Here is a 17,760-nt window from a genome sequence, read left to right on the forward strand (position 1 = left end):
TTTGGGACTTGTCCCCCCCCCGCACTTTACACGCAGGCTGTATGCAGGTTACAGGTTGGTTTCCAAGTAAGGAACTTTTTGCAACTTGTTCTAGTACTTTTGCATACAGGCAATTTATTGACTTAGAACATTGGAAGCACCTACTGAGAAAGCGGAGCATATAGTTGTCAGTGAATGGAGATTTGCATTCAATGAAGAAAGGTAGCTGGAAGTGACTTCCAACAAATGAGTCATTTCTTATCATTTTGAGCCAAGTTACTATAACAAGAAATTTGCTCCAAGGAAAGTGTTATTAGTGTTTGAACCAGTACTTTGAAGTAGGCAATTTGTCGTTTTTAACTGAACAGAATTAAAAAATTGTTTTTATTTAAGGAAGGACCTGGGATACATATGTAGTGCTTGCATACCAGCAACTACAAGAAAGGGGATATATAATACCTGCTAAATGGACCATCTTGGAGCTAGCTACCACGTGGAGGGAGTAGCCTTATTGTGGCTTTTCATTTTCATATGGTGAAGGTGTACTACCTAGGCTAGAGCTTGTTCATTTTATCTTTTCATTCTTTGGTTACAATGGCGGAAGCTGCAATAAAAAAAATGAATGCAGAAGCTTCCTGCAGAAAGTGAGAAAGAGAAATATGGAATAAATACTTTTGTAAGTAGTCACACATGCACTGACATATGGATGTGCATGTGTGTGTGTGTGTGTGTGTGTGTGTGTGTACATGCGCGTGTGTGCATGTGTGTGTGTGTGTGTGTGTGTGCATACATATACACAAATACACATAAATATATACACATGCAGATGGGGTGGGTGCATGCATGCGTGTTATTATATTATTATCATCATTCTAATTGACCTCATTTTTCTTACTTTCTACATGTCCCAAATATTTTTCCTTATACTAGTTATTGGGCTCAACTGTTATGGTTGTTCCATTCCAAAATGTATAGGTTTAGTATATTTTCATACTGTTTTAGGACAACAAAAGTAATGCAAATATAATTCTCCCCCTGCCCTTTTTTGTAAAGCCATGAAACATTCGCTTGCTGATTCCTGGTCATTTAGAGAACAGTGACATCTTACAGCACTGTGAGTTATGTAATATGGGTGCATACAATTCATTATTTGTAATAAAGTTAACATAGTAGAGTTAAGCATTATTAATGTATACATTCTAGCAAATGCTGTTTAATGTTTTATTTATTCACTGTCACACCTTGGCTATGTGTTGTACATGCAAGCTTTGTCAATGTCTTTATGGTGGTATTTTTTTTTCTTTGTATTGTTAAGTGCATTTATTACTTGTTATTATCTTTGCCAATGTAGTCCAGGTCATGGCTGAAAGGGGTCCTGGGACCAGTTCACTTTCCTGGTTAACAAAGTATAAATCAATACAAAACAGAAAAAATAGGGGGTGAACATGACAGAAATAATTAGGGAACTAGTAAGGCAGGTTTTAATTTTGCATCATTCATGAAAGAGAAAAAAAAAAACTTCCCACTGAAGGCATTGGGAAGTAGCAGACAGACTTATTTTGGAGTCCTTTCCTTAACACTAATAGTAGTCACCTGTATGTGATACAGCAAGGATCATTTATTGCAGTGAGAGTTTTCACACCTCAGGATGAGACTGTGGTGGAAGGTCTGGCAATTCCTTTAGAACTACAAAAGAATCCCTTCACAAAAGACTGCTATTTACCTACTATTTTGGCTGGAAGTAGCTAGCAGCTATTTATAGTATAGAACAAGCTCTGACAGACACATAAATGAGGCTCAGTCAGAGAAACATAGAAGTAGCTCTGTTACAGAAGGTGTGTTAGATGACAGTGCTTCACACTCCTGCCATTCTATCTTAATTGCATGAGAAAACAACACTTCCTTATGTGTAGCATGACTCATATAATGAGGATTGGAAATGTGTTCTGGGTAGAAGGAATGAGAGCAAGAAAACAAGATCACATTACAAAGGAAGGTCCCATCATCTTCCATTTTGTGGAAACCACATTAAAATTGTAAAGGAAGAACTTGAAGTGATTCCTAGGTGTTAAAATAATAATAGAAGTTATAAGGTTTTTAAATTACATAATAGAAGCAGAATTAATCTTTGGAAAATATTAAACTTTCTAAAAAATGAGCTGGTGTATTAGTAGTGGTAAAGCAACACTCTCAATGTAGCATTAAACAAGTTTACAAAGGTTTATTAGGCCAAGTGGTACTGATTATTGATAACAATCAACATCATTCAATAAGCTATTCAGTTTATGCCCTTTTGGCAACTATTTGTCCCTTCTAGCTAGTAGCTTATATGGAATACAAATTGTTAGCCTTACTTATGTAATACTAGGGGAATTAGACTGCTGCTTCATCTGCAATGCCAAGTAAATGGCGTGGCCATAATGCAGTATTATATTCATATAGACAAGGCTTATTATTAAATAATTTATGAATTAAGAATCCTTAACTGTTTACCTGATTTCTGGTATATCAAGAATCCAGCTAAGAAGTGTTTTTTCACATTTCTTATATTAACTAATTATTTACTAGGACTGATTTTTTTTTGCATAAAACTGATATTTTTATTGAAAATGTTTAAGTTTAGGCAGAAGCTTGTGTTCTTTACCTGGTGCCAGATTAAGAATCAAAAATGTAGGTTTGAACAAATGACAATGCCAGAATAATGGCTATAGTGAAATTATCATGCACACACAGTAAAACAGTCTCAGAAATGATTACTACTTAATAGTTTCTAGGAAAGCAATTACCATAATGAACTTTATTGCAAGAAAGGGTATCCAGCTTTTTTTTAAATTGTTTATAGCCATCTTACAGACAGGTTCAAGGGGGTGTTAAGAAAACTGAACAAATAAAAGCCTACATCTCAAACTATGCTAGGATAAAGTCAATACTTTTAATTGCATACTAAGATATTAATAATAACAGCTGGGCTTTATCAAATAAAAGTATGCATTTATTCATTATAGGTAAAAGATTACTAGGAAAATCCTTCATTCATTTAGCACAAGAAAAGATTTTTTTTTTAGAAACACAGAGTCACTATAGAGATGGGGTAAAACCGACAATAGTTAAGTTACTATATGCACATGAAAGAAGTGGGTACCAGGAATAATAATTTTAGAAGGTCACAGGATATAGATAAGGAGATTATCAGTATTAGTAAAGGATGATATATGTGTCGAAGTATTACAGAGTTTAAGTTTAAAAAAAAATAAAAACAATTTGATAGCTTCTGTATTTTAACCTAAAAATATGAATATGAACTCAAGAGTGGACTGACAATGTTATGCTAACAGGAGATTTTAACTTACTCTGAAAGTGAAAACGGGCTCTTTTTGGCCCAGTGGACTACCCCAGTCATCAAACTTAAATAATAAAAATAAATAATAATAATAATGCTTCATTTCTTTAATCTATCCAACCAAAGAAGGACAACTATTTCAAAGTTATTTTATAATCTATTATGTAATGCTGATTTGTCACAAATTATAAATAGCTCAACAAGGGGGAAACATTCTAGATGTACCATGTTTAAACTGAATTATTATACTTACTCTTATGAAGCCCTTTTGCCTTTACCTGACATTGATATTAACGTGGTTAAGGTGAACCTATGCCCTTTAAATATTACTTTGTATAAACTAGACAAGAACCTATATGTTGTATAATATAAATCTATTAAAAAAACAGTGATATCAATAAGAAATTGGTAGCTAGTGACTTGCTATCAGCATTTCTGAAGCAAAATACAATAGAAAGATGAGGTCTGTTACAAAGAGTCTTTATGGAAGGCACAAAACCTTTTTTAAAATTAAAATAGTACAAAACCAAGCTCATACAATGAATGAAAAAATTAACAAACAAAAAATGGAATTTACAAAAATGGAGTAATACAAAACAGTAGTCTGATGAGTTAAGTTATCAAAATAGTTGTAAGCAAGTAAAACTGATGTAAAAAGGAGAGATCAATGATTTTAAGATTGATTTATTGAGGAACTGGCAAGACAACAAAGATACTTTTATAAGTACATATCTGATAATAATATTAGTAGATTATGTATACAATAATTTTAAGTCAATAGAAAGAATTGTTATACCCATGAGAAAACTGGATTATTTGAGTTGTAGTCTTGAGCTAGGGCAAAAGGATATTGACAAGATTGAAGACATTGGTATGTCATAATAATAAGGAACCAAAATTAAATTGTGGTAGTGTAGACAACATGACAAATAACTTAAACACATGCAAAGGTAATCATTACATTCTTCTTCTTTCAGCTTTTCCCGGTGAGGGTTCACCACAGCAGATCACCTGTCCGCTCATGATTGGCAGTGGAGTTTTACAGTGTTGAGTTGCCAGCCCAGTGCCCAACCTTCCACAGAAGGCGCACACACTCACACCTAGGGCCAATTTAGAGTGTTCAATCCACCTGTCTTTGGGATGTGGGAGGAAACCGGAGTACCCGGAGGAATTCCACGTAACCACAGGGAGGACATGCAGACTCCGCACAGAAGGTACCCCAGCTTAGGATCAAACCGGAGAACCTCTTGTTGTGAGGCAGCAACACTAACCGCTGCACCACCATGACCGCCCTTAATTGATCATTACATTAAAATCTTAAAATACTCCCTAATAGTACCTTTGGCACTACTATTTAAGAAAAACTGTAAGGAAGGGGTTACACCAGATGACTGGAAGACAGCAATCATTAGGTCAGTCTATAAAACAAAGGAGAATGTCATATTGTGATGAACTATCAATCAATTTGTCACCTATTTCATATAGGGAAACTAATGGAACCAGTGGTTTGTAAAGGCTACAAATGGAATTACTGGCTAAAGAAAAATAGTCTAGCTGAAAACATGTTTACCTGAGGGTTGCATGAATTATCACCTGTAATCTAAGTTCTATCAAAACATCACGGAATGTATAGAAAATGAAGTACAGGTTAATGTAATTTATATGGACCTTTTAGTGCATTTCACACTTGCCAACGACTGAATGAGATATCTAATATGAAATTGTCTGAAACATTGATTAGATAGATAAGGGTATGGCTATCAAATAGAAGATGATATATACAGTGGGAAACGGGCAAAAGTTGTATGCATTTACTTAGGGTGTACTTCTGGGATCAGTACTTGGTCCTCAGGTTTTCTATGTTTATATATTTGATATCAGTTTCAATAGTAGCATTTTTACTGTTATTTACACAAGTTAAACCAAACTGTAAAAATCTATTTACTCAAACTCTGATAGTTAAATGTTGCAGAAGAGACTAGAAAATTTGAGTAACTAGGCACAGCAAGCCAGCTGAAGATAAACATAGTGAGAACTAAATGTATGTCCTTTGGGGCAAAAAATTATTACAAAGCTTACACTATTAATAGCAAAGAACTGAAAAGGTTAAACTCTTTTTTTAGATTTGAAAGTACTTATGGATAAGACGTTCCCTTTTGAATATCATATTGAAGTAGTTTGTCTAGTTTTATGAACAGGGAGAAACCTGTGATGAAGGAATTGTTTATACATCTTGTTAGAGTAGAACTGGAAATACAGAGAATTAACGTGGCATCTATTGTGTAAAGCACACATATAAAAAATTGAATATGTCCACCGATGCAAGACTAAAAAATCAAACATATAGAAAGTATGATTTATAGAGATTAAATGCCTACATTTTTTTGCCGTCCTGTAGAAGATTTTGAGACCTTCTAATGCTACTTCACCCACCTGTTCCACCTTACTTATGTATGCTAAATCCAACTCTATCCCTAACCCCAACCTTACATATTAGCTATGAAAAACGCTTTCTAACAGTATCACTGCATAAGACACTCACACTCCCATGCACCAGCAAAAATGCATCCCTTACCTAGTCCATACTTATTTTAATTAATTATTTATTTCAAATTTGTTAACTAAGATAGTATGATTATGTTGTACAGAAACCCCTTTTCAATTGAGGCCTTGTGAGAAAAGCTCCACGTGATTGCATATAATGAAAATAAAATAACATCAGTTATAATGAAGCATGGCATTTACATATACGTTTGCAGTGGATCCCCAAATGGCATATAGCATACAAGCATGCACTGTGAGGTGTGTGTGTGTGTCTATATATATATATATATATATATATATATATATGGATTCACTTTATAACCTCAAAATGCTGAAATATTGAATTTCAGTATCTCGAGACTATAAAACCGAATCCACAAAACATGGACAAACAAAAACCGCGAAACCACATAACCGAAAACATCGCACACGCTACACTTAACATACAACACAACACCCACATCACAACATAAACAAAAAAACAACACACATACACAACTCACACACACACAAGCAGGGGGGCAAGCCCCCCACCCCCCCTATTTATATATACTAACTCCGAGATCACACAAACACAACACAAAAGCTCACTCACACACGCACATTCTCCAATCCCTCACACACACTCTAACTCCCACTCAAAACCCTTACAAAACACTCACTTACCTGACATAACACCTACATCCACACATGGCACCGCGCACCACCAAAACACAAACCTGGACATTACTTAGCGTAACTTCATAACTGCGAATTCGACATATTTTCGAGATATATTCAAATTCGTGATTATGAACATTCACTATTTGTAACATTCGACTTTATAGCTTCAAGATACTGAAATTTGACATTTCAGTATTTCGGTGTTATAAAGTGAACCTATATATATATATATATATATATATATATATATATATATATATATCTATATGAAAACTAATAATACCAAAAGTGAGACTGCAAACAAAAATCACTAGACTTTAATAAAATAAAATAAAATAAATGCACACTATGATGAAGCACTTTTCATCTGGTCAGTTACCAGACTTCCTTAGATAATGAATGAATCACAAATTTCACTTAAATATTTTAACCTCACCTCATCTTAACTAAATTAACTAATTAGTTAATAAAACCAAAAGTCTAGTGATTTTTGTTTGTATTCTCACTTTTGGTATTATTATTTTTCATTTGTTTGTCGTGCCTTTTTATACTGCAGTTTATATATATATATATATATATATATATATATATATATATATATATAAACTAAATATTTGTAGCAATAGCCAGATAGTTAGTCATTCAGTACTTTGAAATGCCGTTCTTTTACTTACAGAGATTCACATATGGAATTGTGTATACAGTGTAAAAATTTGTTTCATCAGAGAGATATGCATCAGTATGAAAACATGTAATAACACGATCAACCCAGTACATTCACTTAAATAGGAAGTATAGTGTAAATCTTTAAGTCTGGGGGGGGGAGTAATTGGCACTGTAAGGTATTGCAGTAGAGCTGCATTGTGGATTTTGTGGAGGTTCCAGCCTGCGAGAAAGAGACAGAGAGAAAAAGAGGTAGAAGGCCAGATTCCAAAAGAGTTGCTGTCTCAGTGTAAATCTGCCCTGATTTTGAAATACTTGCTTTTAGGGTAAGTGAATTACTTCAGTGTAAGGCCTATCTGTAAACAGACTTACACTGGGAACCACATTCAAAAAGGCCTGCTCTCAGGGTAAGTCATCAATTACACTGATAGCAGATTTTTTTGAATTGGGCCCAGAGAAACAATGGGTGAGAAAACAGGTAGGTGGGTATTAGCAGCAGGGGCGGCCCATGCTATTGGACTGCTGGACTGCAGCCCCCTCAACTTTAAAATAAAAAAGAAATAAATAGAAAAAAACATTTTTAAATTTGCGGACTTCGCGCATGCGCACTAGTCCGGGCTGCTGCTGAGACAGTCTGGAGCATGCGCAGATGTCTCAGCAGCAGTCCTGACTGGGAAAGATGGGCAACAGAGCTCCCAGAAGTCGATGCAGTTTTAAACTGCATAGACTGTCCTGGTTACTCGCTGGGGAAACGCGTCAGGGTCGGACTGCAACGTCAGCAGTCAGGAATGTAGGATCTCTTGACGGGCAGGGTCTGTTTTGGAGTTCGCTGCAGTCTCGTCGGGGGAAGATCTTGCAACGGGCAGGGTCAGATTTGCGCAGGTTTTGGATAGGGTTCGGATGTGCGGTGGTGGTCGTTTACTTACTTTGGGTTTATGGACAGGATTTCGGAGGTGTACTTTGGAGGTATGGAGTGTGTGTCTGTATGTGTGTGTATGTGTGTGTCTGTGTGCGTGTCTGTGAAAATGCCCCAGGTGCAATATACTAGTGGTTAGACTGATGGTGGTGTGGTAGGGAATACCTCAGGCTTGAACCCTGTAGCAGGTGTTAAAGACCTGAATTCCCTACCCACCACCATTTGTAAAAAAATTGCAGATTTTTGCCTCACATTTCAACTGATCTATTCCTCATAATATCTGTGGTTTGTAAATATTGCAATGCTTGATATTTGATGGTGCAGTGGTAGCATTGTTGCCTCGCAGCTGCAAGTTCTTGATTCTTGGCTGGGGTGCCTTCTTTGTGGGGGGGGGTCTGTATCTTCTTCCTGTGTTTGTGTGGGTTTGCTTTTGTGTCCTCCCATGTTACAAAGACATATCTGCATTATTTCTTCCTGGGCCTCTGCTGAAAATAGTTTTTTTTGTTCCAAGTCAGACTGTCCTGATTAACAAATGTTAAACAAAATTGACAGCCATTTGAATTTCAGACTTCAGGTTTCTGAATGTTTACTTCCTTACATATTTGATGGTGCAGTGGCAGTATTGTTGCCTCACAGCTATAGGTTTTATGGAATGATTCTTGGCTGGGGTGCCTTCTGTGTGGAGTCTGCATCTTATCCCTCTGTTTGTGTGGATTTGCTCTGGTGTCCTGCCATTTTACAAAGACATGTGTCTACAGTATTTCTCCCTGGGCCTCTGCTGAAAATTGTTTTTGTTCCATCAGAAGTAAAATTGACAGGCATTTGAATTTCAGACTTCATATTCTTCAGAAAATACATAGTAAAACAACATTTTATTCTAGCAATAAATATACAGTAACACAACCTTTTATTATAGCAATTTTTTAAGTTTATAAGATGACTATTTGAAATTTGTCCTTATTTTTGGGACTGTAATACCCTGTTATTGGCTTTGTCCAGGTTTTTTGTGCTAAGGTTGACAGCTTTGGCAAGAACTGTATTCACTGAATATGTTTGAGGGCTGTATTCCCTCATTACTGGGTTTGTCCAGGTGTTTTGTGCTAAGAGGTTGACAGCTATGGTGAGAACTGAATTCATTAAATGATAATCATTTAAGTTTCAGTCTTCCTCTCTTTCACAAAGCAGCTGATTTGGCATAATATTACGTTGCTCTTGACTGTTTTGCACAGGGACGTTGGCAGTAAAATGTACGGTGGTAACACAGCATTTTTCTTTCACAAAGCAGGTGATTTGGCATAGTGGTATGTTGTTCTGACTCTTTTGCACAGGGACCTTGGCAGTAAAATATATGGTGGTAACACAGCATTTTATTCTAGCAGCTTTCCAAGATTATACAAGCAATGTTTAATGTGTCCCTGGTTTTTGCCCTTTTGACCCACCCCAATAAATTTGGCTTTTTCCAGACTTCTTTTGCTGCGAAGTTGAGACACAGTTGAGTATTGGGTAGATTTTACAAGGAGCTGAGAGCTGCAGGGGAAGAGCAGTTTAGTGCTGATTATGCTAAGTCAGCTCACATTGCTAATAGCACAACAGGTTGTGTACTTGCTTTTGATGCAGAAGGTTGTTGGTTCTACTCCCATAAGGGGTGAATGCTGCCGTACTGAAAGTTAAGATACTAACTATGAGCCTATCAGTTTGCCATCCATTTCCTATTGCAATATTACTAGCTTATTTTTAATGTAATTTAGGCAATTTATTCCTCAGGGGCATCATATACTTTATTTTTCAATGAAACCATAAAATATAAAGGTGATTGCTAGCAGCAACCTGTTCATTACAGATTTATTTAACGTGGAATTATTTAGATGACTTTTTTACTACTTCAGAGATTGTGCATATTTACTGATAATGGTGGACTGTAGAATTGTGCATATTTACTGATAATAGTGGACTGTAGAAGTTTGAGTACACTTTTATGATGGAAATGTTCTGAATTGGGCAGTTTTGTTTCATTGTTTACTGGAAAAATGTTCAAAGCAATAGGAAGGTGTATCAAAGAGCACATGTATGTTTCATATGCAAGGGGCCTATGATTTAAAAACAGCCCAGAATTAATTTTTATCTGCCACGGGTAAAATGTATTTTCTTTGAATGTGGATTTTAATGTTGTTTCAATGAATGTGAGTTTCAAGGGCAGAGAAGTTTTAATGCCAAGATTGTTTAGCAGATGTCTTAGTGTTTGTGCTGTAAAATGCAAAATAAAACTTTCAAATGAAGTTCAAATCATCATAGAAGTAAATCAGTATGCACATTAGTGTTTATGGTAAATGGAGTGAAATAGCAAAGTAATGGATCATTAGAATGGCTGCAGGGGGAGGCTCCATTCGACCATGGTTTTGTGAGGGGGAAGGGCAGCAAACTTAGGCAGCCCCAGCTGAACTATACCTCCCGACTGTCCAGATTTTCAAAGAATGAATAGATTTTTTGCTTCTTATTTTTGGTTTGTTCATCATAAAATCTGTGGTTTTCTGGCAAATCATTTAGGAATTAAGTCACTAAATAATGACACACTAGTTTCAGACTTCATAACCTTCAGAAAAATGCATGCTAAAGTAAGACCTGTTCTATCAACTGTCCCAGTTTATACAAGAGCAATTTTTAGTACTGTTTATATGTTCCCCCAATATATTTGGCCTTGTCCAGATTTATTGCATTAACAGGTTGAGAGATGCATGCAAATAAATTGCTTTATAGAATTAGGCATAGCCAAGCCTCTCAACTGTCCCTGATTTTCGCTCAAAATGTTACTCTTCCCCTAATGATCCCTCCGCAAAATAGCAATTTTGGAAGAAAACATGGAGGGTTTATAATTAAGAAATAATTGTAATAATCAGATTACTTTTATTTCAGAAATGCATGTAGATTATTTTATTTTGTCAGCTGCTCAAGTCAGCAGTACTAATATTAAAGTGTCCCTTCTTTGACAGGTTCCCAGCTGTATTGTGTTGCTATTTTATATCTTTACATCACATTTTTGGTCCATTTTTCATAAAATTGTGTTTTTTGTGGCAAATTAGTGACAAATAATTAAAGACTGAAGTTAGAAAATAATGACAGACATTTGAGTTTCAGATTTCATACCTTTCAGAAAATTCATACTAATGCAAGACCTCTATTACCTAAGTTTATAAGAGCAATATTTTAAAAATTGTCCTTATTTTTGGGGCTTTGTCCCATTTCTTTGTATGGCTTTGTCCAGATTTCTTGCTCTGAGGTTCAGAGGTATGACAAATGTGTCAGGGCCATCACAAGTCAGCCAGAGACATTTCAAACTGTGACATACTTGTTGCACCCCACTCCCCCATGTAGTGACTCTGGATGTGTCGAAGCAAGGCAAGGAGTAGTTATGCAGTGTAAATGTGCAGAGAATCCCACCCATCCAAGGTAGACACAAGTACTAGAGTGGCTTTTCATCTGTCCTTGATTTTTACAGAATGGTCTGGTTTCTGTCATATTTTTTGCACTGTTGATTTATGCTTATTACTCAAAGTGCCTGTTGCTCTGTGTTTAAGTAGCAATACTTTAATGACCATCAGGTAAGCTTGGCTGAGATTGCAAGATGCAAGTAAGCTTTAATAAGCATACTGTTAAAGAATTGCCAACACTGAAAGCCTTTCTGTTGCCATGTAGAGAATACTTAACTAAATAATGTATAAGCCTTGGGTATTGAAATGCATATGCCAATATTTGTAATAAAGGACAGAATTACATTATTTTAAGAGTCTCATTACACTTGGAGACTTCCAGTCATCTCTGTAGGCTTTACCCGTAAACCGAATGCCAATCACGTGGTCCATAACCTGTACAGTAATCCTTTTAAGCAATGTATCTTGAGCTTATTTCTTGTTTGCTTTTCATTTTTTACTTTGATCATGTTTTCCCCATGAAACAAGTAGATGTCAGGCAGCAGGTCTTTTTTTGGATAAGGAACATTTTTACAAGTGGGGGCATCAGAGATTTCTACTTTCAGCATGTTACTTGTTACTTTAATAAAGCTGAATATAGATTATAATTAGAACTGCAGTGCAAGAAGTGGTTTGAGTTGAGTGCTTCTTGTTTTTCTTATACTTGATTTTGTCTGGCATTCCATTAATGTATTTAAAAAAAAGTAAGTTCTTTTTTCATGCCTCACAACCTTTTTTGTTTCCATCTAGATATTAAGCTGTCATGCAGCCAATGCATTGAAATATTTTTATTCTTCTACACTTCATTTTGTCTTGATTGGACTCTCATAATGACGGTTTGGCACCCAGGGCAGTATATTTAGTTTTTGTGGTTTGCTACTACAGGTGTGTGTGTGTGGTAGGGAATACCTCAGGCTTGAATCCTGTACCTTGTATGCAGGTGTTAAAGACTTGAATTCCCTACCCACCACCATTTGTAAAAAAAACAATTGCAGATTTTTGCCTCATATTTGATCTGATCTGTTCCTCATAATATCTGTGGTTTGTAAATGTTGCAATGCTTGATATTTGATGCTGCAGTGGTAGCATTGTTGCCTCACAGCTTCAGGTCCTCAGGTTTGATTCTTGGCTGGGGTGCCTTCTTTGGGGGGTCTGTATCTTCTCCCTGTGTTTGTGTGGGTTTGCTTTTGTGTCCTCCCATGTTACAAAGACATGTCTGCATTATTTCTTCCTGGGCCTCTGCTGAAAATTTTTTTTGTTCCAAGTCAGACTGTCCTGATTAACAAATGTTAAATAAAATTGACAGGTATTTGAATTTCAGACTTCAGGTTTCTGAATGTTTAATTCCTTGCATATTTGATGGTGCAGTGGTAGTATTGTTACCTTACAGCTATAGGATTTCTGGTTTGCTTCTTGGCTGGGGTGCCTTCTGTGTGGAGTCTGCATCTCCTCCCTGTGTTTGTGTGGATTTGTTCTGGTGCCCTGTCAATTTACAAAGACGTGTCTGCAGTATTTCTCCCTGGGTCTCTGCTGAAAATTGTTTTTGTTCTGTCAGCAGTAAAATTGACAGCATTTGAATTTCAGACTTCATGTTCTTCAGAAAATACATTGTAACACAACCGTAACACAACCTTTTATTCTAGCAATTTTCTAAGTTTATAAGAGGAATATTTGAAATTTGTCCCTATTTTTGGGACTGTATTCCCCCATTATTGGCTTTGTCCAGGTTTTTTGTGCTAAGGTTGACAGCTATGGCAAGAACTGAATTCACTGAATATGTTTGAGGGCTGTATTCCCTCATTACTGGGTTTGTCCAGGTGTTTTGTACTAAGAGGTTGACAGCTATGGTGAGAACTGAATTTACTAAATGATAGCCATTTAAGTTTCAGTCTTCATCTCTTTTACAAAGCAGCTGATTTGGCGTAGTGGTATGTTGTTCTGACTGTTTTGCACAGGGACCTTGGCAGTAAAATGTATGCTGGTAATGCAGCATTTCTCTTTCACAAAGCAGCTGATTTGGCATAGTGGTATGTTGCTCTGACTGTTTTGCACAAGGACCTTGGCAGTAAAATGTATGGTGGTAACACAGCATTTTATTCTAGCAACTTTCCAAGATTATACAAGCAATGTTTAGTGTCCCTGGTTTTTGGGCTTTTGACCCCCCCAATACATTTTGGCTTTTTCCAGTTTTATTGTGCTGCGAAGTTGAGATGCAGTTGAGTATTGAGTAGATTTTACAAGGAGCTGAGAGCTGCAGGGGAACAGAAGTTTAGTGTTGCTTAAGTGAAGTTGGTTTGCCTTGTTAATAGCACAACAGGTTGTGTACTTGCTTTTGCTGCAGAAGGCTGTGGGTTCTACTCCCACAAGGGGTGGATGCTGCCATACTGAGAATGTTCTCCTTGGTGAAGATACTAACTATGAGTCTGTTATCAGTTTGCCATCCATTTCCTATTGCAATATTACTAGCTTATCATTTTTTAATGTAATATAGGCAATTTATTCCTGAGGGGCAACATACACTTTATTTTTCGATGAAACCATGAAATATAAGAGTGTTTGCTAGCAGCAACCTCTTCATTAGTTACAGATTTCTTTAATGTGGAATTATTTAGATGACTTTTACTTCTTCAGAGATTGTGCATATTTACTGATAATGGACTGTAGAATTGCGCATATTTACTGATAATGGCAGACTGTAGAATTGTGCACATTTACTGATAATGGTGGACTGTGGAAGTCTGAGTAGACTTTTATGATAAATGTTCTGAACTGGGCAGTTTTGCCATTATGGGTGCATGCGTTTTGTTTCATTGCTTACTGGAAAAATGTTCAAAACAAATTTAAAACGCCGTCTAACAACTGTACTGTATTGTACAAGGAATATAATTTAGTACAATGAGGAAGGTATATCAAAGAGCACATGTATGCTTCATATGCAGGGGCCTATGATTTGAAAACAGGCCAAAATTAATCTTTATCTGCCACTGGCAAAATGTATTTTCTTTGAATGTGGGTTTCAATGCTGTTTCAATGAATGTAAGTTTCAAGGGCAGAGAAGTTTTAATGCTAAGTTTTCATTGTGAGACTGCATTGCTTTGTTTAGCAGATTACTTAGTGTTTGTGCTGTAAAATACAAAATAAAACTTTCAAATGAAGTCCAACTCATCATAGAAGTAAAGCAGTATGCACATTAGTGTTTATGGTAAATGGGGTGAAACAGCCAAGTAATGGTTCATTGGAATGGCTGCAGAGGATCCATTCAACCATGATTTTGTCAGGGGGGAAGGGCAGCCAACTCAGACAGGCCCAGCTGAACTATACCTAACAACTGTCCAGATTTTCAAAGAATGAATAGATTTTTGCTTCTTATTTTTGGTTTGTTCTTCATAAAATTTGTAGTTTTCTGGCAAATCATTTAGGAATTAAGTCACTAAATAATGATACACTGAGTTTCAGACTTCATAACCTTCAGAAAAATGCATGCTAAAGTAAGAACTGTTAATCTATCAACTGTCTCAATTTATACAAGAACAATTTTTAGTACTGTTTATATGTTCCCCAATATATTTGGCCTTGTTCAGATTTACTGCATTAACAGGTTGATAGGTACATGCAAATAAATTGCTTTATAGAATTAGGCATAGCCAACCTCTCAACTGTCCCCGATTTTGGCTCAAAATGTTGCTCTTCCCCCTAATAATCCCTCCGCAAAATAGCAATTTTGGAAGAAAACATGGAGGGTTTACAATTAAGAAATAACTGTAATAATCAAAGTTATAGATTACTTGAAATGCATGTGGATTCTTTTATTTTGTCAGCTGCTCAAGTTAGCAGTACTAATATTAAAGTGTCCCTTCTTTGACAGGTTCCCAGCTGTATTGTGTGGCTATTTTATATTTTTGCATCACATTTGTGGTCCATTTTTCATAAAATTGTGTTTTTTGACAAATTAGTGACAAATCACTAAAGACTGAAGTTAGAAAATAATGACAGACATTTGAGTTTCAGATTTTATACCCTTCAGAAAATTCATACTAATGCAAGACCTATTGTATTATCTTTCTAAGTTTATTAGAGCAATATTTAAAAATTGTCCTTATTTTTGGGCCTTTGTCCCACTTCTGTGTATGGATTTGTCCAGATTTCTTGCTCTGAGGTTGAGAGGTATGACAAATGTGTCAGGGCCATCACAGTCAGCCAGAGACATTTCAAATTGTGACATACTTGTTGCACCCCACTTCCCCATGTAGTGACTCTGGATGTGTCCAAGCAAGGCAAGGAGTAGTTATGCAGTGTAAATGTGCAGTGTGTCCCCCCATCCAAGGTAGACACAAGTACTACAGTGGCTTTTCATCTGAACGGTCTGGTTTCTGTCATATTTTTGTACTGTTGATTTATGCTTATTACTCAGATTTATGCTTATTACTCAGAAAGTGCCTGTTGCTCTGTGTTTAAGTAGCAATGCTTTAATGACCATAAGGTAAGCTTGTCTGAGATCGTAAGATGCAAGTAAGCTTTAATAAGCATACTGTTAAAGAATTGCCAACATTGAAAGCCTTTCTGTTGTTGCCATGCATAGAATACTTGACTAGATAATGTATAAGTCTTGGGTATTAAAGGACAGGATTCCATTATTTTAAAAAGCTCATTACACTTGTTGGAGACTTCCAGTCATCTCTACAGACTTTACCTGGAAACTAAACAGAATGCCAATCATGTGTGGTCCATAACCTGTACAGTAATCCTTTAAGCAATGTATCTTGAGCTTGTTTCTTGTTTGCTTTTCATTTTTTACTTTGATCATGTTTTCCCCATGAAACAAGTAGATAGTTGTCAGGCAGCAGGTCTTTTTTGGATAAGAAACATTTTTACAAGTGGGGGCATCACAGAGATTTCTACTTTCAGCATGTTACTTGGTACTTTAATAAAGCTGAATATAAATTATAATTAGAACTGCAGTGCAAGGAGAAGTGGTTTGAGTTGAGTGCTTCTGGTTTTTCTTATACTTGATTTTGACTGGCATTCCAGTAATGTATTTAAAAAGTAATTTATTTTTTCATGCCTCACAACCTTTTGTTTCCATCTAGATATTAAGTAAGCTGTCATGCAGCCAATGCATTGAAATATTTTTATTCTTCTACATTTATTTTTGTCTTGATTGGACTCTCATAATGATGGTTTGCCACCCAGGGCAGCATATTTAATTAAAGTTAGTTTTTGTGGTTTTAGCTCCTCCCCTTTCTAGATGACCACACCCCTTCCCTTGACCCCACCCATTCAGCTGTCTCCTGCAGCCCCCTTTGATTTGAAGTCACCAGCCACCACTGATTAGCAGTGGGGGCAAACTTGGGAAGTGTATATAGAAAAATTATTTAATGATGAAGACTGATGCTGCTTGCTTGCAGCTTTTGCTTGCTGAAACCAAAGCCTAATTAATGCACTGAACTTTGCAGACTATAACTTTTTCTGCACTGTATTACATGCAGTACTAATAAAAGAACTTGTCTATGTAACAGACGACACGTACTATAATGTCACAGTTTACAGTTTTTAATGTACCAGGTTTAACTTCTCAAAGTGTATATGAATGATACTCTCCAGCTACCTCAGAACAAATGTGTTTTTACTTGTACCAGACCTAACATCATGCACTTTCAATGTCCTTTGATGTATTTTTTTATGAAAGCAGTCTTTGGAATTTTAGTCTGTTGGGAACTTTCGTACAGTCTATTGAGAAGCTACTTTGTGTTCTGTTTCAAGGTGAATTATGTGACAACCTTAAATTTTTAGGGAATCTTTCCTGTTGGGAATTTTTTTCTATCTTCCAATCCTCCTTGCACCTGGTTTCTTATCTGTAATTTTCCTTGAAGCTTGTACCAAGCACAGAACATTCCATAATACATACAGTTGGATACCTTTTAACCCTTTAATATATACATGCTAACAAGCAAAAATGTACATGCATCTAAGTGACTATATTTTTCTACATATATTCTAGCAAACAGAAGTGTACACACACTTTTATAAGTATCTATATTATATATATATATATATATATATATATATATATATATATATGCACATACTAACAAACAGAAGTGTACATGTGCATTTATAAATGTCTAAATAGTTATCTAACGTACACACACACACACACACACACACACACACATATATATATATATATATAT

The sequence above is a fragment of the Protopterus annectens genome, chromosome 11.part0, assembly GCF_019279795.1.
Source record: "Protopterus annectens isolate FY-2018-M chromosome 11.part0, PAN1.0, whole genome shotgun sequence".
NCBI lineage: Eukaryota > Metazoa > Chordata > Ceratodontiformes > Protopteridae > Protopterus > Protopterus annectens.